The sequence below is a fragment of the Canis lupus genome, chromosome 12, assembly GCF_011100685.1.
Source record: "Canis lupus familiaris isolate Mischka breed German Shepherd chromosome 12, alternate assembly UU_Cfam_GSD_1.0, whole genome shotgun sequence".
Classification (NCBI taxonomy): Eukaryota; Metazoa; Chordata; class Mammalia; order Carnivora; family Canidae; genus Canis; species Canis lupus.
This window is the reverse complement of record NC_049233.1, coordinates 29614914-29638465: the sequence shown is the minus strand read 5'-3', so window position 1 is coordinate 29638465 and position 23552 is coordinate 29614914. Positions and strand designations below refer to the sequence as shown.

The 23552-nt window shown below is 38.4% G+C and overlaps 2 pseudogenes; both read right to left on the bottom strand.

Annotated features, from left to right (window-relative positions):
• Window positions 1-251: 251 nt before the first annotated feature.
• On the bottom strand, window positions 252-1176 carry LOC119874259 (annotated as a pseudogene).
• Window positions 1082-5632, bottom strand: LOC119876848 (annotated as a pseudogene).
• Between the last annotated feature and the right edge of the window lie 17920 nt (window positions 5633-23552).

The following is a 23552-nucleotide window of genomic DNA, read 5'->3' as shown; positions in this document are numbered from 1 at the left end:
TTCCTGGGTCCCACATTCCCCCCTTTTTCAGAGGATCCTATGCAGGACCCAATCATGGGTCTAGGTTGCTCTCAGAGTGAGCCAGGGGAATGATTAAACCAGGATTCTCACCAAACTTGTTGTTGTTCTCACTCTCATTTACATTTAAGACAGCACATAACCAACCCCCCCCCCCCCCCCCCCCCCCCCCCCGCCCACCCTTTGTTGTAAGAAGACTAATTCTAGTCTCCTTCTATTTTGAAGGACAACCCTGGACTAGGGAGTCTTGGAGGTGGGAAATAAGTGAGAACGGTGCAGTCTTAGCTTTAGGGGATTGTCCTTGTCTGGTTGGCTTTTCCATTCTGGAACAAAGTCCATGAGAATGGCGTGTGGATCAGCTGGCCAGACGTGGGTGTAGTGGACCCAGGGAGTAATCCTGTCGACGCTGAGAGTGGTGGGAGTGGTCAGGATCATGATGTAGGGTCCCTTCCAGCGAGGTTGAAGTGTCTGGTGTTGGTATACCCAGTCAGCTGGCTGATATCGATGGGGGTCCGGGGATGGCCCAGTCTCGTAGAGGGCCCTCAGCTTAGGCCACACCTGCTCATGGGTTCGTTGTAACATTTAGAGGGAGAAAAGAAATTGGTGATCATCAAATTCAGCAAGCACCTCAGGTTTTAAATTGGGGATAACAGGTGGAGGAAGACCGAACATGATTTTGTAGGGAGTCAGTCCCATCTTATATGGGGAGTTCCTTATCCCTATATAGGGCAAACGGGAGGAGAGTCACCCAGTCCCCACCAGTCTCCAGGGCTAATTTAGTTAAGGTCTCCTTTAATCTTCTGTTCATCCTCTCTACCTGTCCTGAGCTCTGGGGCCTATATGCACATGTAATTTCCAATCCGCCCCAAGTACTAGTGCCACTCCCTGTGTTACCTTAGATACGAATCCTGGGCCGTTGTCTGACCCAATTCTAATGGGAAAACCATACCTCGGTAAGATGTCTTCCAGCAGTTTCTTGGTCACGATCTGTGCCATTTCATGTTTGGTGGGAAATGCCTCTGTCCATCCTGAAAAAGTATCTACAAACACTAGTAAATACCTATACCTGTATTTTCCAGGTTTTACCTCAGTGAAGTCCACTTCCCATTAGGCTCCTGGGCGGTCCCCTCAGAGCTGGGTGCCCGGGTTAGATCCATGGGCAGAGGCATTTGTTGATTGGCATGCACGGCAGCTCGCCACAATCTGTTTGATCTTTGTTCAAGAGTCTTTAATAGTGATCTTTGCATGTCGTATGAGGTCTTCCATCTTCCTTGTCCCCATGTGAGGACTCCGATGCATTTTGGATAGGACTCGCCATCCTAGTTCCTCTGGCAGGATGATGCTGGAGTCTGCGGCCCTCCACCAGACATGCAAGCACTGGGTCATAGGCAAGCGTTTGATCCAGTGTAAGTCAGCATCAGTATAGTTGGGGGTGTCCGGCGGGGTCAGTGCCCCCGGATCAGGTAGCGTGGTAGCTAAGACCTGGGTCACCAGAAGGGCCACCTCTTTTGCTTTTAAATCGGCTAGCCAGTTTCCCCTGGCTACTGGTGTGTCTGCCTTTTGGTGCACCTGGACAATGGATGATGGCTAGGGCCTTGGGCAGCCAGAGGGCCCTCAGGAGTTCAAGAATCTCCGTTTTGTTTTTAACAGTCTTTCCCTCTGCTGTCAGAAGCCCTCTCTCCCTGTAAAGGGCTCCGTGGATGTGAGCAGTGGCAAAGGCGTACCTGCTGTTGGTGTAGATGTTTATTAGTTTACCTTCCCCGATGGCCAGCGCCTTGGCCAGTGTGATCAGTTCTGTCCATTGAGCCAACGTTCCGGCTACCAGTGATTCTGCCCAGACAGTCTCCATCTCCGTGGTTACGGCTGCCCCCGCATATCTGAGTCCTTCTTGGACAAAACTGCTGCCATCCATGTACCAGGTGGCATCCGCATTCAGCAGTGGCTGGCCCTGGAGATCAGCTCTGATTCCGTGCACCTGTGCCAAAATTTCTTGATGGTCATGCAGAGGGGGGTCCCAGTCTGGGTTAGGGAGTAGCGTTGCCAGATTCAGGGTTGTTGGTGGCCTAAATAAAATTCTGGTGGGGTTTAGCAGTAGGCTCTGATAATGGGTCAGACAGGCATTGCTGATCCAGCGGTCTGGGGGCTGTTTGAGTACCCATTCAATAGCATGTGGGGTGGTAACATACATTTCTTGTAGCCAGTTTGTCTGCGTCCTTGACCATAGTGGCTACCGCAGCAATAATTTTTAAGCATGGGGGCCATCCAGCAGCCACCATGTCCAGCTTTTTGGAGAGATAGGCTATGGGTCTCTTCCAGGGACCTGAGTACTGGACAAGGACCCCTTTTGCCACCCCGTCTTTCTTGTCCACATACAGGTAGAAGGGTTTGGCTAGATTGGGCAACCCAAGGGCCGGGGCAGACAGCAAGGCCTTTTTAAGGTCATTAAAGGCTCTGTTCAAAATTTTGCTGGTGCCTGGTGGCCTCATAGAGGGGTCTGGCCATCTTGGCAATTGGCAAAACCCGTAATCCATAAGCGACAGAACCCTGCTGACCCCAGGAATTCACGTACCTGGCGGACGGTTTGCAGCTGTAGGATTCTTTTTTTTTTTTTTTTTTTTTTTTTTTTTTTAATTTTTTTAATTTATTTATGATAGTCACAGAGAGAGAGAGAGGCAGAGACACAGGCAGAGGGAGAAGCAGGCTCCATGCACCGGGAGCCCGATGTGGGACTCGATCCCGGGTCTCCAGGATCGCGCCCTAGGCCGAAGGCAGGCGCCAAACCGCTGCGCCACCCAGGGATCCCTGTAGGATTCTTAAGACGGTTTCCTTCTGTGCATCCGTCAACCATCTTTGTCCATCTTTTAATTTGTACCCAAGGTAGCTCACCTCTGTTCTGCAGATCTGGGATTTTTTTAGCTGAGGCCCGGTATCCTTGGTCTGGAGCAAGTTCCTGGTGCCTCGTAGGCATGTGTCCTAGTCCTTCGCCACCAAGAAGAAATCATCTACATATTGTAATAAAGTCAAATGAGGGTGCTCGGAATGGAACTCACCCAAGTCTTCGTGTAAGGCCTCATCGAAGATGGTCGGTGAATTTTTGAATCCTTGTGGTAGTCGAGTCCAAGTGAGCTGGCCATTGATGATGCCTTTCTCAGGGTCCATCCATTCAAAGGCGAAGACGTTTTGGCTCTTGGGCGCTAAAGGCAGGCTGAAAAAGGCATCTTTTAAATCTAATACCGTATACCAAGTTTTGTCTGGAGGCAGGGTGGAGAGGAGGGTGTATGTGTTTGGGACCATAGGGTGCATATCCTTTACTCGCCGGTTGACTTCCCTTAAGTCCTGGACTGGCCTGTAATCGTTAGAGTGCGGTTTCTGAACCGGCAGCAAGGGAGTGTTCCATGCCAATTGGCAGGGCCTTAATATGTCCGAGTCCAGTAGTCACTATATGTGGGGTGTGATTCCCTTTTATGCTACTAAAGGCATGGGGTATTGGCGGACCCTGACAGGGTCTGCCCCCGGCTTTAGTTCTATGTATATGGCCGGTCCGATGCTGGGCCAGCCCGATTCCCCCAGTTTCAGCCCACGCTTGGGGAAATTCCCACAGCCAACGGTCACTGTCAGTCATTGGGGCTGAGGGCATTTGGTGGAGACTATATTCATATTCTAAACTCAGGACAAGCACCTAAATCGGGTGCCCCTTCTTGTTTAGGACTTTTGCCCCTTCGAGTGGAAGCAAATTTGTGCCCCCATCTTGGTGAGCAAATCCCGACCTAACAACGGGTAGGGACACTCAGGGATGACCATGAAGGACTGGGATACCCGGCCCGTGCCGAGATCCACAGTTCTTCGGGTAGTCCATGAGTATTGTTTGGTGCCCATGGTCCCTTGCACCCATGAAGTTTTGTTTGCCAATTTCCGTTGGGGTTGTAATAAAACCGAATGTTGTGCCCCAGTGTCCACTAGGAATTCAACAGGTTGCCCCTCCACTTTAAGAGTTACCCTGGGCTCAGGGAGGGGTGCCGAACCCTGACTCTCCTAATTGTCCAGGTCCTCCATTTCTAAGATCTTGGCAGGGGCCTTAGATCTTTTGTTAGGGCAGCTTTTCACCCAATGGCCCTCCTCTTTGCAATAAGTGCATTGGTTTTTGTTCAGCTTAGGGTGCTCCCAACGGGGACCAGGGCCATCCTCCTTACCTGTCCCTGAAGCCAGCTTCTTGAGGTGCCTCTGTCTTTCCTGTGGGTCATCCATGGTTGTGGCCAGCAGGATCTTGGCCAGGTTTCGGGTCTGCCAGTCACTTAGTTTGGTTTGTTGTTCTTCCAGACTTTCTCTATTATAGACTCATTCTGCCACTATCACTAAGTCCTGCAAGCTCTTCTCTCCCAGTCTCTCTACTCTTTGCAATTTCTTTTTAATGTCCGGAGCAGCCTGGTTAACAAAAGCCATGATAATTGCAGTCTTTGTTTCCGGGGCTTCTGGGTTCATAGGGGTGTACTGCATAAAAGCCTCTAAGACTCTCTCTAAGAAGGCTGCTGGACTCTCATCCTTACCCTGCCTCACATCATAGACCTTGGCCAGATTGGTAGGCTTGTGCGTGGCAGCCTTGAGACCTGCCATTAGAGTCTGGCAGTAGACCCGGAGTCTCTCCTTACCTTCAGCTGAGCTGTAGTCCCAGGTGGGGCGGAATAAAGGGAAGGCAGCATTTATGAGGTCTGGGTTTTGAGTCTGCTGTCTGTCCTCTCCCAGGAAAGACTTCCGGGCTTCCACCTGAATTTGTTCTCTTTCCTCGGTGGTGAAGAGAACCTGCAAAAGCTGTTGGCAGTCATCCCTAGTAAGCTGGTGGGTAAAGAGAACAGTATCTAAAAGCCTGATTAGATCTCTCGGATTATCAGAGAACTTTGCATTTTGGGTTTTCCAATTATATAAATCACTGGTGGAGAACGGCCAATATAACATTAGCTGTACACCAGTCTCACTGGGGGGCCCTATGGTGTGGAGAGGAAGGGTTGTGGAGTCGGCCAGCCCCGCATTCGGAGGTGAGGCCATCCGGTGGGGCCGACTGCGTGTCCCTGCTGCTGGCCCGCGCACAGGGACTCCCTCGTCAGGGAGGGGTGGCGCCCCTTCTGCAGCCCCCGATGCCTCCAATGGAGGGGTGGAAGCCGGGGGAGGGGGGGATGCCCAGTAGGGCGGCGGGAGAATCAGGTCCTCTGGGGAGGAATCCTGGAAGACTGGACGAAGGGGTGCTTCGGGCATAGAGTCGGTCTCCTTTTTGGCTTTCCGCAGGGCTAGAATCTCTGTGGGTCCTGCTTTGGGGGGTAAAAATGGTTTTAGCCAAGGAGGAGGATTCTCGATCATGTCCTGCCAGATCAGGATGTAGGGAACCTGGTCAGAGTGGCCGTCCGGTTCGTCCCTGAAGATCACCGGTCTTAACGTGTAAGATAATAGGTAGGTGAAAAGTTCCTTCCTGGGGCCATCTCACGTCAAAGGTTGGCCATTCTGATACACAATAAATTTGGAATCTCTTTCTCCATATGTGTATACTCAGAATACGAGCTCTTTCCCTAACATCCGAGAAGTGAGAGAGCATAAGAGATAGGGGAGTGGTTTCTGTCTCCCCCATTATGTCCCCAATCCACACCAAGACACAGACAGTACAGATGATTAACAAGGACCCAACAACACAGACAAATGCACAAACAGTTAACAAGGACATAGTAACACAGACAAACATGCAAACAGTTAACAAGAACAAACGTTCCATGCGGCCGTGGAGACAAAACAGAAAGTAACCTGAAGGGCTGGCAGCTGGCCCTCCTTACAGATGAGGACCCCGTCCTCCAGGCAGAGGCAAGGGACGTCTCCTCAAGACCCCGGGTCGACGACCCGCCAGCACGTCCGCCTAAGCCAATGCCGACCCAATACAGATTGGAATTCCTACAGGTAAAGTGCAGTTCAGAGCTCTCAGAAAATATGCGCGCAAAAGGTGGAAAAAGTTGAGCGCACTCACCATGCGTGAAACCCTCCGGATACGGTCCTGGGGGTTTCTCGGATCCCAGACGAGCCCCCAAATGCTGTGCCCAAGATCACGAATCCAAGAAACCACCGAGGAGCCGACACCGATGCAAACACACGAGGGTTTAAGATTTACTTATTTACTTATTTATGATAGACATAGAGAAAGAGAGAGAGAGGCAGAGACACAGGAGGAAGGAGAAGCAGGCTCCATGCCAGGAGCCCAACGTGGGACTGGATCCCGGGACTCCAGGATCATGTCCTGGGCCAAAGGCAGGCGCTAAACCTCTGAGCCACACAGGGATCCCCCCGCAGGAGGGTTTATTTACAAGCTCAAGCCTGGGTCCAAGTGTACCCGACAAAGCAGAGCAGGGACATGGACCCTGAGACTAAGAGGCTTAGCAACTTTATAGGGGCCAGTGGCCAATGGGATACGCAGCAAGTTGCACAGTCATGCTGGTCCACTCGCAGGTGGCCCATTGAATTACATTTTACCTTAAAGTATCCATTTGAACTGGCCTATCACTGAGCTGGATTTCCGATTAGGGTGTGCCCTGGGCTTGACTAGGGTGGGGCAGTGCCCTAAGTAATAAGCAGGTCAGCACAAGGCGGGTGCAGCCCAAAATAGAGTGAGTCCTGCTCTGCTTGTCCAGGGGTAGGGGATTTTCTTAAATTTCCTGGGTCCCACAGGTGCAAATACGAATCAAGGCCATGATGAGATATCATCTCACACTTTTTAGGATGGCTATTCTCTAAAGGACAAGAGGAGGACATGAGTGGTGCACTAAGTTAAGCATCTGACTCTTGGTTTTCGTTAAGGTCCTGATCTCAGGTTCATGTGATGTAGCCCCACTCTGCTCAATGTCAGCTCAGAGTCTGCTTAAGTTTCTCTCTCCCTTTCCTTCTGCTCTTGCTCCTGCTCTCTCTCTCTCTCTCTCAAATAAATAAACAAATCTTAAAAAAAAAAATTTAAAAAGGACAAGAGATAACAAGTGTTGGTGAGCAGGGGGAGGTAAGGGAAACATTGTACTCTGTTGATGGGAATGTGAATCAGTATATATGAAAAACAATATGTAGTTTCCTCAAGACATTAAAAGTGGAACTACCATATGACCCAGCAATCTCACAACTGGGTATATATTCAAAGGAAATAAAATCACTATCTTAAACAAATACCTGCACTACCATGTTCTTTGCAGCACTATTTATAATAGCTTAGGTATGGGGAGAAAAAAACAACAGCAACACATTTCCATTAACATTAAATGAATAAAGAAAATGTGGTGTGTGTGTTTGTGTGTGTGTGTGTGTATTATCAACCATTAAAAGGAAAATCCTGACATTTGTGAAATACAGATGAGTTTGAAGGATATCATGTCAAGTGAAATAAGTCTGACAAAGGAAGACAAATACTGTATGATCTCATTTGTATATGGAATAAAAAAAAGTTGAAATCATAGAGATAGGCAGTAGAGTAGTGGTTACCAGGTGCTGGAGGGTGGGAAAATGAGGACCTGTTAGTCAAAGGATACAAACTTTCATTTCTAAAATGAATAAGTTCTGAGGATCTAATGTACTGCAGGGTGACCATAGTTAATAATGCTGTATTGTATACTTGAAATTTATTTTTTTTTAAAGTTCTTAAGTTTTCTCAACAATTAAGGGAATGGAGGCAATAACTATGTGAGGTTATCAATGTATTAAATAGCTTGTTTGTGTGATTACTTCACAATGTGTACATATATCAATATCACATGTATTCTTAAAAAGTGTGCAACTTAAAAAAAAAGTGTGCAACTTTTGTCAATTAAAATTCTATAAGGCTAGGGGAAAAAAGAAAACACAAACTTAATATGAAGTCACTAAAATATAGAACTTCAAATTACGCCAAAGAAAAAACTAATAAAGAAGAAAAAATGGACAAATTCACAACTATAGTTAAGAGAATTTGGCACTCTCCCAACCCCCTCCAAACAACTGATAGCACAACTTGACAGAAAGTGTAGTAATACCGAAGAGCTCAATGTCTACCAAGTTGTAGATAAACTATGAGTTAAACAGAAAATGTCTGTAAACTACATATATACATAAACACACATTCAAATGGAAATAAAGTATATCAAATTTGTGGACACAACTAAAGCAGAGAGGGTTGTTTATAGTACTAAATGTGTATATTAGAAAACATGAAAAGTGTCAAATTAATAAGTCAAGCTTTCATCTCAGGAATCTAGAGAAGGAAGAATCAATTAAACCAAACCAAGCAGACAAAGGAAATAATAAAGATAAAAGCAGATATTAAAGAAATTGTAAATAGGAAAATATTAGAGAATATCAAGGAAACAAAGAATTGGTAAATGGTACATGAAAGGTAAATGAAATTTACAAGTTTCTAGTTAGACTGATAATGTAAAAAAGAGAAAATACACAAATTACCAATTATGAGGAATGACACAGGGCTTACCACTTCCTTAGACTCATTAAAAGGATAATTAGGGAATATGAAAAACAGTTTTGCATATACAAATTGATAACTTTGATGAAATAGACAAATTACTAGGAAAAAATCTACCACATCTCACCTAATATAAACTAGATCATTTGAATAGCTCCATACTATTAAGGAAATTCAGTTCATGAATTTAAATTACCCAAAAGAGAAATCCTCAGACCTAGATGATTTTACTGGAGAATTCCACCAAATGTTTAAAGAATTAACACCAATTTTATACAATCTCTTCCAGGAAAAAGGAGAGAAAATATAACTTCTCAGTTCATTTTTTTAAAGCTATTATTCCATCAAAACAAGATAAAATCAGTTTTAAAAAATGAAAGTAAACCACTGATCAATACCCCTAAAGAATATAAACAAAAATCCTTAACAAAATATTAGCAGATAGAATTCAATAATATATAAAAATAATTATACAGTATGAGAAAATGGGTTTTATTCCAGAAATGTAAGAAGAATGGCTCAATATTCAAAAATCAATCATTATAAGCCACATCTACTGTATTAACAGGGTAAAGAAGAAAAATCACATGATCTAATCAGTTTATGTAGAAAAAGAATTTGTCAACATTTATTTCTATTTATGATAAAATATCTCAGAAGAACAGTAATAGAGGAGACCTAAAAAATATACAACTAACCTAATATCTAATTATTAAACACTAAATTCTTCCTCCCTAAAATCAAGAACAAAGAAAAATTGTTCTCTCACTCCTTTTTTAAATGAATTAATTTATTTATTTTAAAGATTTATTGATTTATTTGAGAGAGACAGTGAGCTAGAGAGAGAGCACAAGCAGGGGTAAGGGGCAGAGGGAAGGGAAGAAGCAGCCTCTCCCATAGAGCAGGGAGCTCAACATTGGGGCTTAATTCTAGGACTCTTGGATCATAAGCTGAGCCAAAGGCAGATGCTTAACCAACTGAGCCACCCAGGCACCTCTTTCATCCTTTTTAATTTCATATCCTCCTGGAAGTTACAGCAATTTAATAAAGCAAAAAAGAGAAATTTAAAAGAAAAAAAATATAGGTCTGAAAAAAAGCAATAAAACTCTCTGTTGCAGATAGCAGGATGCCCGTGTAGAAAACTCCAAAGAATATATGAAAACAAAAAAATAACAACAAAAAACTCTCTTAGAACCATAAGTGATTTTAACAATTACAAATGATGCAACAACATGGATGGATCTAGACATATAATGCCAAGTGGAGAAGAAATGGGTAAGAAATATCAGAAAAGGAGACAGAACATAAAAACTCCTAACTCTGGGAAACGAACTAGGGGTGGTGGAAGGGGAGGAGGGCAGGGGGTGGGGGTGAATGGGTGACAGGCACTGAGGGGGGCACTTGACGGGATGAGCACTGGGTGTTATTCTGTATGTTGGCAAATTGAACACCAATAAAAAATAAATTTATTATTAAAAAAATAATGCCAAGTGGAGTAAGCTGGTCAGAGAAAGACAAATACCACATGATTTCACTCGTATGTGGAATTGAAGAAACAAAAGAAACAAATAAAGGGAAATAAACCAAAAAGCTGACTCTTAACTATAAAGAATAAACAGATGCTTACTAGCACGGAAATGGGTAGGGGGATGGATGAGACAGATGAAGGAGATTAAGAGTACACCTATCTTGATGAGCACTGAGTAATGTATGGAATTGTTGAATCACATATTGTACACCTGAAACTGATATACTGTACGTTAACTAAACTGGAATTTAAAAAAAAGAATGATGCAAAATAAATATGCAAAGGACCATTGTATTCCCATATACCACTAATAAACATGTGGATACTAAAATTAAAAATTCAGTGCCATTCACAATTTATCTAAAAAATGAAACACTTCAATACAAATTTAATAAAGTATGTACAAGTCTCATATTTTGAAAACTATGTAACACTGATGAAAATTCGAATACATCTAAATAAATGGAGATACATACTGTGTTCATAAACTGGAAGACTATTTTGAAATTTTAAAGATACAGTTATTTACAAATTGATATACAGGATTTTTTTTAAAGGTTTTATTTTATTTTATTATTTTTTTAAGATTTTATTTATTTATTCATAGACACAGAGAGAGAGAGAGAGGCAGAGACACAGGCAGAGGGACAAGCAGGCTCCATGCAGGGAGCCCGATGTGGGACTCCATCCCGGGTCTCCAGGATTACACCCCAGGGTGCAGGCGGCGCCAAACCGCTGTGCCACCAGGACTGCCCGATATACAGGATTAATGTAATATCTATCAAAATCTCAGCAAGACTATTTATAGGTACAGAAGATTATTCTAAAATTTATATGGAAAGCCAATGGAACTTGGATTGCTAAAACAATCTTTTAAAAACCCTATAATGTACAAGGAAAGTTTACCCAATTTCAAGGGTTATTAAAGATATAGTAATTAATACTATGTGCTGTCAGTGAAGGTACAGATGCACAGGTCAGTGGAACAGAATAAAGGAATCAGAAATAGACTCATGTAAATATGTCCTACTGATTTTTTGCAAAGATGCAAATTCAATTCAGTGGAGTAAAAGTGGCTTTTTCCACAAATGATGCTGAAACAATTAGCCATCCATGAGCAAACAAAACAATTTTTGATCTATGTTTCATATATTTAACCTAAATATCTCACATCTTGTCTATAGTTAGTCGATTAGACACTAAAAGCACGATCAACAAAGAAAAAATTGATAAATTGAGCTTCATCAAAATTAAAAACTTTTGTTTTGTGTAAGACTGTTAAGCAAATTAAAAGACAAGACAGTATACAGACTGGGTGAAAATATTTACAAACCATATATACAACAAATGACCTATTCATATAATATATAAAGAACTCTCAGAACTAAAGAATTAAAAAAAAATAAATTAGAAAATGGGAAATTACATAAACAGACATTTCAGTGAAAAGAGGATACGGATGACAAATAAGCAGATAAAAATATGTTAAATATTACTATCCAGGGGATCCCTGGGTGGCTCAGCGGTTTGGTGCCTGCCTTTGGCCTACGGTGCAATCCTGGAGTCCTGGGATTGAGTCCCGCCTCGGGCTCCTGGCATGGAGCCTGCTTATCTCTCTGCCTGTGTCTCTGCCTCTCTCTCTCTATGCCTGTCATAAATAAATAAATAAATCTTAAAAAAAATATATTACTATCCATCAGCAAAATGCAAATTCAAACCACAATAAAGATATCACTACACAGCTATAAGAATGCATGGCTAGAATTTTAAAAAAATAGTGAAAAACCAAATATTAATAAGAATGTGGATGAACAGGGTCACTTATACATTACTGATTGAAATTTAAAATGTTATAGCCATTCTGGAAAACTATCTGACAGGTCTTTTTAAAATAAAATTACATATGCATTTACCATACAAACTACAGTATGCTCCTGTGCACTTATCCCTATTGTTTTGTTGAATGGTCTGTCGGTGTGGCAGGACAAGGAAGGAATACGCGGTGGGGGGTCTCAAAGCCTCAAGCACTAAGAGCAAGCTCTTGCCCTTGCAGGCTGCATTTTATTCAGCTATCACACAAGGCAGACAAAGTGATTTGTTTTTTTACTCTCAATGTGTTTTAGAGATTTTATACGTATAAACTGAGGTCAGGCTGCTCTTTCTCATGGGACTAAAGGATGAATCCATACTGTTTACAGCTTGATCTTGCATAAGATAAAGTTTCCATCTGGACCATCAAGTACATGGCATCTCTGGCTGCAGAGTCTACTGTACGGACACTTCCTTCTGGAAACCCTTCCATGCAGTCATTCCCTAACATATCCCAGAAAAATGAAGACTCATGTTCACATAAGAACACAATTGTGAGGGCAGCCTGGGTGGCTCAGTGGTTTAGCGCTGCCTTCATCCCAGGGCGTGATCCTGGAGACCTCAGATCAAGTCCCACATCGGGCTCCCTGCATGGAGCCTGCTTCTCCCTCTGCCTGTGTCTCTGCCTCTGTGTCTCTCATGAATAAATAAATAAAATCTTAATAATAAAGAAAAAAGCACAATCGTGAATGTTTATATTAGCTTTATTCATAATAGCCATAAACTGGAAATCATCCAGATGTCCTTCAATGGGTGAATGGTTAAATGAATGGTTAAACAAACTGATATATCCATACTATGGAATAATAGCACTAAAATAGAAGGAATTATTTATATTCATAACTTGTACTGATCTCAAGGGTATTATATTGAGTGAAAAAAAAGTCATCCCAAAAGATTACATATTTTACAACTTCATGTATATAACAATATTGAAATGACAAAATTAGAGAAATGGAGATCAGATAAGTGTTTACTTAGAGGTAAGGAGCAGGAGAGAAGAGAATGTGATTATAAAAAGGCAGTATGAAGAATTCTTGTGGTGATGGAAATGTGTGTCATCACTGTTCATATCTTATTTGTGATATTGTACTAAAGTTTGTAGGATGTTACCATTTGGGGAAAGTGAGTAAAGGATGTAAGTCATCTATTATTTCACATAAGTGTGTGAATCTATATTTTATCACAAAATAAGAAGTGTAATTAAAAAGGGATGCCAGGTAATATGCTTCTAAACTTGATTTTTATCCTAGGCAAGATTCTAGTTTTACTTTTTAAAAAAGTTGGCTATGATAATTTAGAAGGAAAATATTACATATATGTATATATACACATACACATCTATATATATGTGCATATATATATATAGAGAGAGAAAGAATGAGAGACAGAGACAGAGATGGAGACAGAGAGAATGAGTCTGTGAAACAGAATAGAAGAACTATAGATGAAAAATAGGTCACTAGTGTTTTTAAGTTAAAATTATATTGAACTAAATATTTCTGCAATATTTATGTGTACATTCCATTCTTGTGTGACTTTTTTATTCAATACTTTATTTTGAGACATATTTCTCATTCATGTTTGCTTAATATAATGTAATATATGTATGTATATATATATATATATGATACTCCATCAATGAATATTTCATTTTTTTTCCTTGTACATTGCATTCTTGTTATAAACATTCTTGTGCATATCTTCTGGTCTGTAAATTTTCTCTTTGGCATACTTTGTTATTGAAATATTTCTATATTTCAAGTCTACATCCCTACCAGCATTCTTGCCAATATGTTTAAATATTGAGAAGTCTCTGATTCATATTAAGTACTATTTTCCCAACAACATTGATGTGAATACACTTATGCAGATCAACAATTTATTTTTAATGGTATTCTGATTATCGTTGACCTCATTTTAGTTTCTTCTTTTCCCTTTCATGAGTCAGGGCCAAATCCTATTGTTGATGAGTTAGAGGGACTGACATTTGAATTTGTAAATGATTCAGGCTATTATATCTTTAATATTAATGCAATCTTATATTATTAAATACATATTTTAAATTGTATTATATAAATAATTCATGTGTATATGAAAATACATATTCAAATGATACTTGATTGTTTTTTTAAATTTTTATTTCAATTCTAGTTAGTTAACATACCATGTAATATTAGTTTCAGGTGTAAAATTAAGTGATTCAACACTTCATGCATCACCCAGTTGCTGATCACAAGTGCACTCCTTAATCCCCATCACCAATTTAACTCATCCTCTCCCCCCACTGACATCCTGAGTATTTGAAATATAAGGTAAAATTCACCTTCCCTGCTATATTTCTCAGCTCCACAAGGAACTGATGAAGAAGAAAAAAAAAAAGTGAAAAGACTGGCCTTACTCAATGCTAACATTTTTTTAAAAGCTGCAGTAGTTAAGAAGGTATGACACTTAGGTAAAGATAGTCAATCAACAGAATAAAATAGGAGGGACGATCTCAAACGTTTTGATCCCAAGATCTGTTTATAATTTTAGAAAATTATTGAAGAGGTTAAAGAGCTTTTCATTTATTTCTATATTTACTATATTCAAAATTAAAACAAAAAATTAAAAAATTATTCATCTAAAGATGACAGTATCAAATCTCTTTTATTATAGACAACATTTTTTTGTGAAAAACAACTGCTTTCCAAAACAAAAAATAATAATTTAAAAATTATAAAACCATTTAATTATATTTCATTTTATTTGTAAATCTAGTTTCATAGAAGGTGGCTTATTTCTCATATCTGCTTCTGCATTCAGTCAATTGCTATGTATTGTTGTTGGGCATATATGAAGAAAATCTGGACCCACAAAGATATGTAGTTGGACAAAGAAAGAGGATTTTAAGTTTTTTCAATTAATTATGAAAAATCTCCTCTGGTACCACAGCAAACTATGGCCATTGAGTTTCTCAATGATAAATGAAGCGTGGCATCTGAAACCCCTGTTACCATCTATCATAGTACTGGGTAAGTTCAGCTTATGATTGACTTCAGTTAACCCTGAAGTCAATTACATACAAGCACCACCACATAAAGTTTTCAGTTTCCTATCTACCCTAAAGATCAGCTTTTGCATCCTAATTTCCAGAACAAACATGAGGATAGTATCTATAAGGATGTTTTCCTGAGACTACAAAGTTCATCTATGGTATCCCATGGCCCTGCTCAGCAGAGGACTAAGGCTGAGTTATGTGGAAAGATACAGATGATGGAAAGAAAACTAATAAATGCAGGGATCCCTGGGTGGCGCAGCGGTTTAGCGCCTGCCTTTGGCCCAGGGCGCGATCCTGGAGACCCGGGATCGAATCCCACATCGGGCTCCCGGTGCATGGAGCCTGCTTCTCCCTCTGCCTGTGTCTCTGCCTCTCTCTCTCTCTCTCTGTATGACTATCATAAATAAATAAAAAAAAAAAAAAAAAAAAAAAAAAAAAAAAAAAAAAAAAGAAAACTAATAAATGCAAAGTGATCAGAGTTTGACAGTAGAGAATGCAAAGTATGTATAATGCTCTTTTATGGATGATAAAATTGAAGCTTGAAAAGAGCACATAATTTGTACAAAATAACACAAATTATAATTGATGAAGATAGCATTCAAACTTATTACACGTCTAAAATTTCCCCATGATCAGTCTCATTTTCTGCCTCCCTGTAATCAACTTGTTTCTAAATATTGCTTCTTTGTTTAAATCAATAAAATAAAATATATTTTTTAAAACGTGATTTAAAAAAAACACTTCTCTAAAATTCACAAAACTAAGTCAAACCTGAATACATACATTTTTTATATGAAATATACTTACAAACAGGGGAGGACTTTTGACTCAGAAAAAAAAGGAAAATAAAAAGACTGGAAGTAGAAATTTATAATACTGCAGTAGTCTCTTCTGTCTCGCTTGCAATTATTTGTTAGCTATGAAACATAGCTAGACTTCTCTCACAACAACTGGAATGTAATTTTCTGCTGTTTATGTATCAGGTGTATTCTGTAAAATAGAATGATACATATTTAATAAGTTTCCTATTTCATTGCATAGAGAATACTAAATTTAGAAGGTTAGTTAAGGGAAAAGATGGACTGGACCACCTTATATGCCTCAAGTTAATTTTTCCCCATTACTTAATAGGATGTAATTATTTTAAATAAGCATGACAGGTCCTAGAGAATTGTTATCTTACCTCCCTCCATTGAGTGTAGTTTTATGTGCTTACTTCTTTTTTTTAAGATTTTATTTATGTATTTATTTATGTATTTATTTATTTGAGAGAGAGAGAGAGAGAGAGAAAGAGCAGAAGGAGAGGGACAAGCCAACTCTGCACTGAGCACGGAGCCTGATATGGGCTCTATCTCAGGACCTAAGTTCATGACCTGAGCAGAAATCAGGAGTTAGAGACTTAACTAACTGAGCCACCCTGGCACCCCTATATATGCCCACTTCTTTAACTATTTAGAAGGAAAATTCCACCAATATCTATAAACTCTTTATATGTTTCCATATGATACAGTTGTAAATTTAAAAATATTGATCTAATTCATCACAATATCTATATGTACACAAGTAATCATTGAAATCCTTTCCTTCTCTTGTGTTTATTTTATAGATTATGAAGGTTGCAACTAGTTAAGATATATATAAAATTCTGCCCATTTGGGAGTAATAGCTCATTTATTTTTTCCCTAATAATTCAATGAACTTTTAACATAACTATTTTAGTCTTAAAGTATATTACTTTATTACAGGGACAACATACTGTTGATGCAAGAATATATAAGTAGTGGTATATCAAGCATAGTGATTATTTATTATTCCTGAGAGTTAATTAGCCATTCCAAAAATAGATATTTTACTCTATGCACATTGGTAGGACAGGGTTGAAGTGATGATGTAGAAAGAGAAAAAAAAAAAAACAAATTGAAATGTGAGCATATATACAACATATATAGATAACATCTTTGAGATGGAAAATAATTTAAAGTTACATACATTCATAGATAGTAACTAAGGAATAAAACAACAATATTTTGGTTAATATGTGGGTTATTCATGAGTCATATTTATAGGGAAGTAGTTTTTTTTTTCACTCTCTGCCCAGCCCAGAGGCTTTGATATGCCACTTTTCTCACTCTGCTATCACAAGTATAAAATATCTTTGTTACCATGCCTGCTGTGGAAACTACTAACATTGCATGAGAATTATTTTAGAGTTTAATGAAAAGAGTAGAGCAATGTGTGGTTTAATCAGTGACTGGACTTTGCACAATTGTTTGAGCTGGTTATGTGGTCTATGTGAGTTTGCTGCACCTATCTCTGGTCCAGCAAACTAAAATCTTCAAGACAAGATATCAGGAAGAGAAAATGGACAGAAAGCAAGGCAGGCAATGGTAATGTTGGGCCTGTTTAGATGAGCTGGAAACCAAGATAAGATGGAAACCTCATGGTTATCTCTATGACTCCAGGCCTTCAGTTTTGATAATGGGAGTGTCTTGCAAAAGCTTGTGATACTTATCGTGGAAATAAAGGTATATCTGGCCCAGGAGTGGAAGATGCTGAAGGAAGATTTGGTATGGTCTAAGGAAGCTGGGGGCCTGGATACAGTCCCATCCCTGTAAGAGGAACCAATACACCAGTGATAATGTGTATAGGCAGCAATAGCACGTCATCCTTGTGCTGACCCTCTGAGCTCTTCCTATATATTTATATAGTATATCTACCTATCGTTTATCTATACTTGTTACTTAATTTTCATTCTACCTTTCAGATCTGTGCAAAATGTCTATGTGCGTCAAAAGATGTCTGTGAATAAGATGAAGTTCATGTTAACATGATATTACTCAGAGAAAGATATCTTGGGAAAAGTAGTTCTTATGTAGCTAAATTGACAAAATACAAATGTCCACATAGTTTGTATTCTGTTTTGTTACCTGATACCATGGTAGCTTTTCATTGTAGGAGGGAAATAAGAAACAATGACATATCAGTTCTGTATAGTACATGTGATTTCTAAGCTTAGATTGGTCCCTATCACCTTCTTTATATAACTGGTTTCATTCTTCCCATATAGACCTACAAATGCTATTCTTTTTTTATAACTCATCAAATTCTACTTACATTTTTCCTCAACCCAATTATCTATACAACAAATGACCTTGTCTGTTACTTTCTAGAGGACACATGGCAATTGGAAATAAACTCAATTTCCTCCTGAGTACCTATAAAATTGTAAGTGTCTGTATATGTCACTGTATCACATTGTTTACAAGAATAATCATCGTCTCTGGTTCAAAGTTAATCCCTTACATTTTTTTCTCTACACAAATTTCATTCTTTTGCTTTTTGGAATCTGCAATAAGCAGTTATGTTAATTCTGAATTATATCAACAGGCAGTAGTTGCCTGAATACACCTTGCATTAAAGAAAGGAATTTAACTTTTTTTTTTCACTGCCTGTAAACTGTTTTTATGACAACACAATCCTTTCTTTATCAGGATTCAAGAATGCCACCTTCTGGCTAAAATACCTCTAAAGACTGTCTGGTAATGACCAAGTTTAGTATAAGTTACTTCATCTGGCATTTGGAGCTTTCTCCAATATTGCTGCAGCCTAGATTTCTGGATTTCTGTTCGAATGTATATTTCACAATTGCCAGTCAAAATCAACTTACTGTTCATCAGATATAAACCATGGGTTTTTTTTTTTTCTCATAACTCTGACTAGTTCTATTGCTCCAACATTTATTCTTACAGCCAGCAAACATTTATTGAATGCAAACAAAGTGGGACATATTGTTTGCTGTGCATGCGAAATGAACAAGACAGAATCTTGCCATGAAGGAGGTAGCTACCTATTCAATGACAAGATACTGCTGAATGCTATTATCATTTATAGCGATAATTGCCATCATACAAACACATGATAGAATGAAAACAGAAGAAAGAAAGACTCAATTCTCCTGAAGGGAGAGGAAGAGCTGAGGAAGGCTTTTTGGATTAGTTACCACTTGATTAAGTATTGAATGATAATTCTGGCTCAGCAAGCAAGCAAAGTGGTTACAGACCCTACATTATTCATCTACGGTAAATCTGTCTTATAATTTATATGTTGAGTGCTACCTACTTCAGTTGCTTTTCCTATGTCACCAATCTAATAAACATTCTCTCTATGTTGACTCCTTGTGTATGATTTTGTATAATCTTTTGACATGTGTTAGCACTTACCTATTCTCTTAGCTATGGGTTGGAAACGTAGCAAAGCTCTTTATCTACCAGTGGCTGAAAAGTAGTACTTAATAACTCAGTTCCTTTGTGAGTTTTCCTACATATTCTCTTCACTATCATATTCTTTTCTGTTTTTTTTTTTTTTTTTTAAAACATGCAGTGTTTGAAATATAATCTATATAATGTTACCCACTCCAAAAGTGATTTGAATTGATATTGCTCTTCCAGAAGTCAGTATTCAAGCCTGAGAAAGACAACTCCATATGAATAAGAAACTATGAAAAGTATTTTTGGGGACTGGAGCAAGGATTCCTCCTTTAGTCTTAGAACACATGATATGAGGAACAGCCTCGTGTGCTTTCATTATCCTTCAGATTCTTTAATGCAGTGTTTCTCCTGCATTGCTTCAGGGTAGATTTCAGTAGCAGAATCATTAGAAACTGCTACATGCGTTTTACTTATTTATTTAGGTAATTAGTTGGATTTACAAGAACTTACTGAAGGGAAGGTTCAGGACTTCTCATTTCAATGGGGCCTTTCCCAAGGTATGGGAAGGCTCTTGAGTGGATTCACTGGACTTTATGTTTTAAAACTCTAGTTGGGACACCAGGGTGGCTCAGTGGTTGAGCAGCTGCCTTCAGCTCAGGTCATGATCCTGGGATCCGGGATCGAGTGCGGCATCGGGCTCCTGCGAAGAGCCTGCTTCTCTGCCTATGTCTTTGCCTCTTTCTCTCTCTGTGTCTCTCATGAATAAATAAATAAATCTTAAAAAAAAAAAAAAAAAAAAAAAACCTCTAGTTGGTCAAGATTACCTTTTTACCCAATGTGCTCGCTAGCTAATTCCTTCACTAGAATTGAAATAAATCACGCTTTTTGTGATATGGCAAATGGGGAATTTATGTTTAGGGTACATTCAGTTCGGTTTTAGTGAGATAGTCTTATGCAGTTCATTCTCACCTTTGAGAGCAGATATTGCTAGATATCCAGGTAGAGTGATGGCTCTGAGGATACCCACACCATTCACAGAACCAAATCATTTAGCATCATAACACAAAAGTAGAAAACAAGAGATGGTACAGTGATATCAACATGTCCTAAAATTATTAGTAGTGGTAAATTGGAGAAGAAATAAGATCTGAAAGGTATGGAACCTGTTACTATCCAGTGGAAACGTTTTTAATCTTCAGACATATAAGATTGTAAGCAGAGCAGAAGATTAGGTTCTCAGCAAGACCTACTCAAATAGAAAGTTCTTTCTTGTCAGAAAAATATTCAGCGATATAAAAATCATAGACACATCACAGTTTTCTTCTTTATGTGAATTTCCTGAAATAAAATGGATAGCAGGGCACATAGATCAATACTATGTATAGCTGATATATTGATATATAAAGTTACATATTTTATCCAACCCAAGGTATCAGGGTTATTTTACAAAATACCTGACATACTTTTTCCCCTGTTAAGAATAGTGGTTAAAGAAGAAACAGTCATGAATACTGCCTCTGACATATGAAAATGATCCAAAGAAACAAGTGTCCCATTAATAAACCTTCTACACATATTCATCAAGAATTCAACATACTATGAGTATTTTAACTACCCTTAATGGCTTAATGCAACATGGTTTTAATTTTAAAATTCATTGCAATTATTTTGTGTAATTAATTTAGGATTAATTTTGCATTTTTTCAGTGTTCTTAGGATTCAGAATTATTTTCTGATTTAGTTGTGATGGAGAGGAAGAATCTTAGAGGAAGTAGAAAAATCTAAATGTAAAGAAAATATTTGTGATATTTGTCACTATTTAAATATTCTTATATTTTTTGTGAATTATTTTCACAGTGGAAAATAAGGATTTACATGTATACTAATTTCATATTTGTAAAGTTAAATCGGTTTACTCTAAAAGAGGTCCCACAAATTATTTAAATGTTAGTTCCACAAAACCTGGATTCAACTCTACCCATTATGTATGTTTCATGTTTGGTATTAATAATAATATTTTTAAAATTTGACACAATTTTTTTAGGATCGTGGATAAAAAAAAAAGAAATACCACTGACGAGAAATGGAGGGTTTATTGCATATTGAATGAGTGTTAATTTTATATAGCATTGTAATTTTCCTAAAATACTCATTAAAATATGAGAAAATCAATCATACAGCAAAATAAAACAAAAATAAAATTATTTTTTGTTTAATTTATCTGAATTGCTTATGGATCTTTAATTTAACCTTAACTTGGGAAAATGATGTCATAGTATTGGTTATTTTTTAAAGTTCTTCAGGAAAATTCTCAATTTAGAAGTTTAAAATATGGTGTGTAATTTAAGCAGGAAAGCCACAAATACATTAAAGTGATTGAATTTTGATATATTGAATAGTTGATTTAAATTTATCTTGATACACCATATTTTTATTTTATAATCAAGTATAAATTATCAGTGTCATACTGAAATAAAATGTTTTTTTCTAGATCCTTCATTTAATGTCAAAAGTATTTTTTTCTGTAAAAATCTGGAAAAGGATCTCCATTTGATAGTAAAAATACTTTGAACTATAAATAATGCTGCCTGATATTTTTTAGAATTTAAAAGACTTAGAAGAGCCCACAATTCAAAACTAAATCTGCAACTTTTCAAAAATTGCTTATTTTCATTGCTCCATATGTTTTTCATTATGCTGACCTACTTATGACACCATCTTGAAGGAAGAACTGTAAAAATCACCTACCTAGCTAAAGAGAAGCATTACATCTAAAAGTATCATTAAGGTCAAGAAAGTTATATTGGAAGAATTGTAAGGAATAATTTGAAATATGAAAATAGGTCAAGGATAGCATATTAAAAAAGATAATTTTCTTTTCTTTCTTTCTCTTTCTTTCTTTCTTTCTTTCTTTCTTTCTTTCTTTCTTTCTTTCTTTCTTTTTTTCTTTCTTTCTTTCTTTCTGTGCTTTCACTGACAGGTTTTAAACCATGATTCACTGACCAGATCAACTTAAAGACTCTTCTAAGAATTGAATACATTGAACAAGCATTCTTTTAAGATATGCTAATACCTAAAAAATAAGTAATCCATACTGCTACCAATTTTATACTCAACAGTATTACACCTATGTGTTCTCATTTTCATCCCCTCATTTATTTAATTAAAATTCATTTCCCACTTCTTTGTGTTTATTATGGTCTTTATCCAGAATATTTATGTACCTCTAAATTGTATTGGCAAAAGTGTCTAAATTTTCAAGGTTTTCATTTTAAAGCACTTGATAAATTGTGTAATTATAGATGTTATTGTGTAAGATGATTATTTTTCAAAAATTCATTATTAAATATGGAGCTCAGAAATCTTGGGTCCCAGAACTTATACTGGCACTTGGCAGGGCATGAAAAGTGTCACCTAAGCACTCTAGTTTTTGGATTTTCTCAAATGCAAAAGGAAGGTGTTGATCCAGAGGTGAGGAAAAAACTCAGTTTTTTATAAGTCCTATCTAGAACAGTTTTAAGTAGTACTAAAACAGCAAGTAAATAAATTAAGTGCTACATAAGAACATTGGTTAATCATAAAATCTGGCAATCCAGTCCAGCATGGGTGTTCTTTCACTACAATCTAGTCACTGGATCAAGATCTCTCTAATTAGGGATGCCTGGGTAGCTCAGTGGTTGAGTGTCTGTGTTTGGTACATGATCCCAGGTTCAGGTTCAGGGACCAAGTTCCACAGCCAGGTTCCCGTGGGGAACCTACTTCTCCCTTTGCTTATGTCTCCACTTCTCTGTGTGTGTGTCTCTCATGAATAAACAAATAAAATCTTTAAAAAAAACTCTTCAATTTTTTCACACATAGCAGGCATTCTTAGTGCTCTGTTAAGATCATAACTGATCCAATCTATCATTTCCTTGGACCCATCCTCTGGCTTCTGTGCACTCTTGTTTTTAATACACTTGTACCTGTTACTCTCTTCAGAGAATTGTGCCTGGGCTTCTGCAGCCAATTAGCCAACAAGAGCAAGAGTGCTGGATTGTAATGTCCCCTCTCCTAGTAGAGCTGCAGGCAGCACTTAGCCACTCTTTGACCAGTCAATAGCTGGGTGGTGCTGAATGCAAGTCCTTTGCCAAATCTGGACAGGAACTAATTTGGGAGGCTGCATTTACGTTTTGGACTCTCCCACAGGGACAGCCTGTAGCTGGCATTCTGTCTGAAATGGAACTCTTGCTTTATTTCTTCCTCTCCTTATTTTGCTTTCCTCCCAATCCTTAAGAGTTTCTCCTAAAGAAATTTCTTTAATAGGTCTTTTGTGTAGATTACTTACCTCAGGGTTTGCTACTGGGGAATTCAAGCTAAATCACCTCACTATATTTACTATCTTTCTTTCATATCTTTCAGTTACTTATAACACATATTTTAGCCCTCATC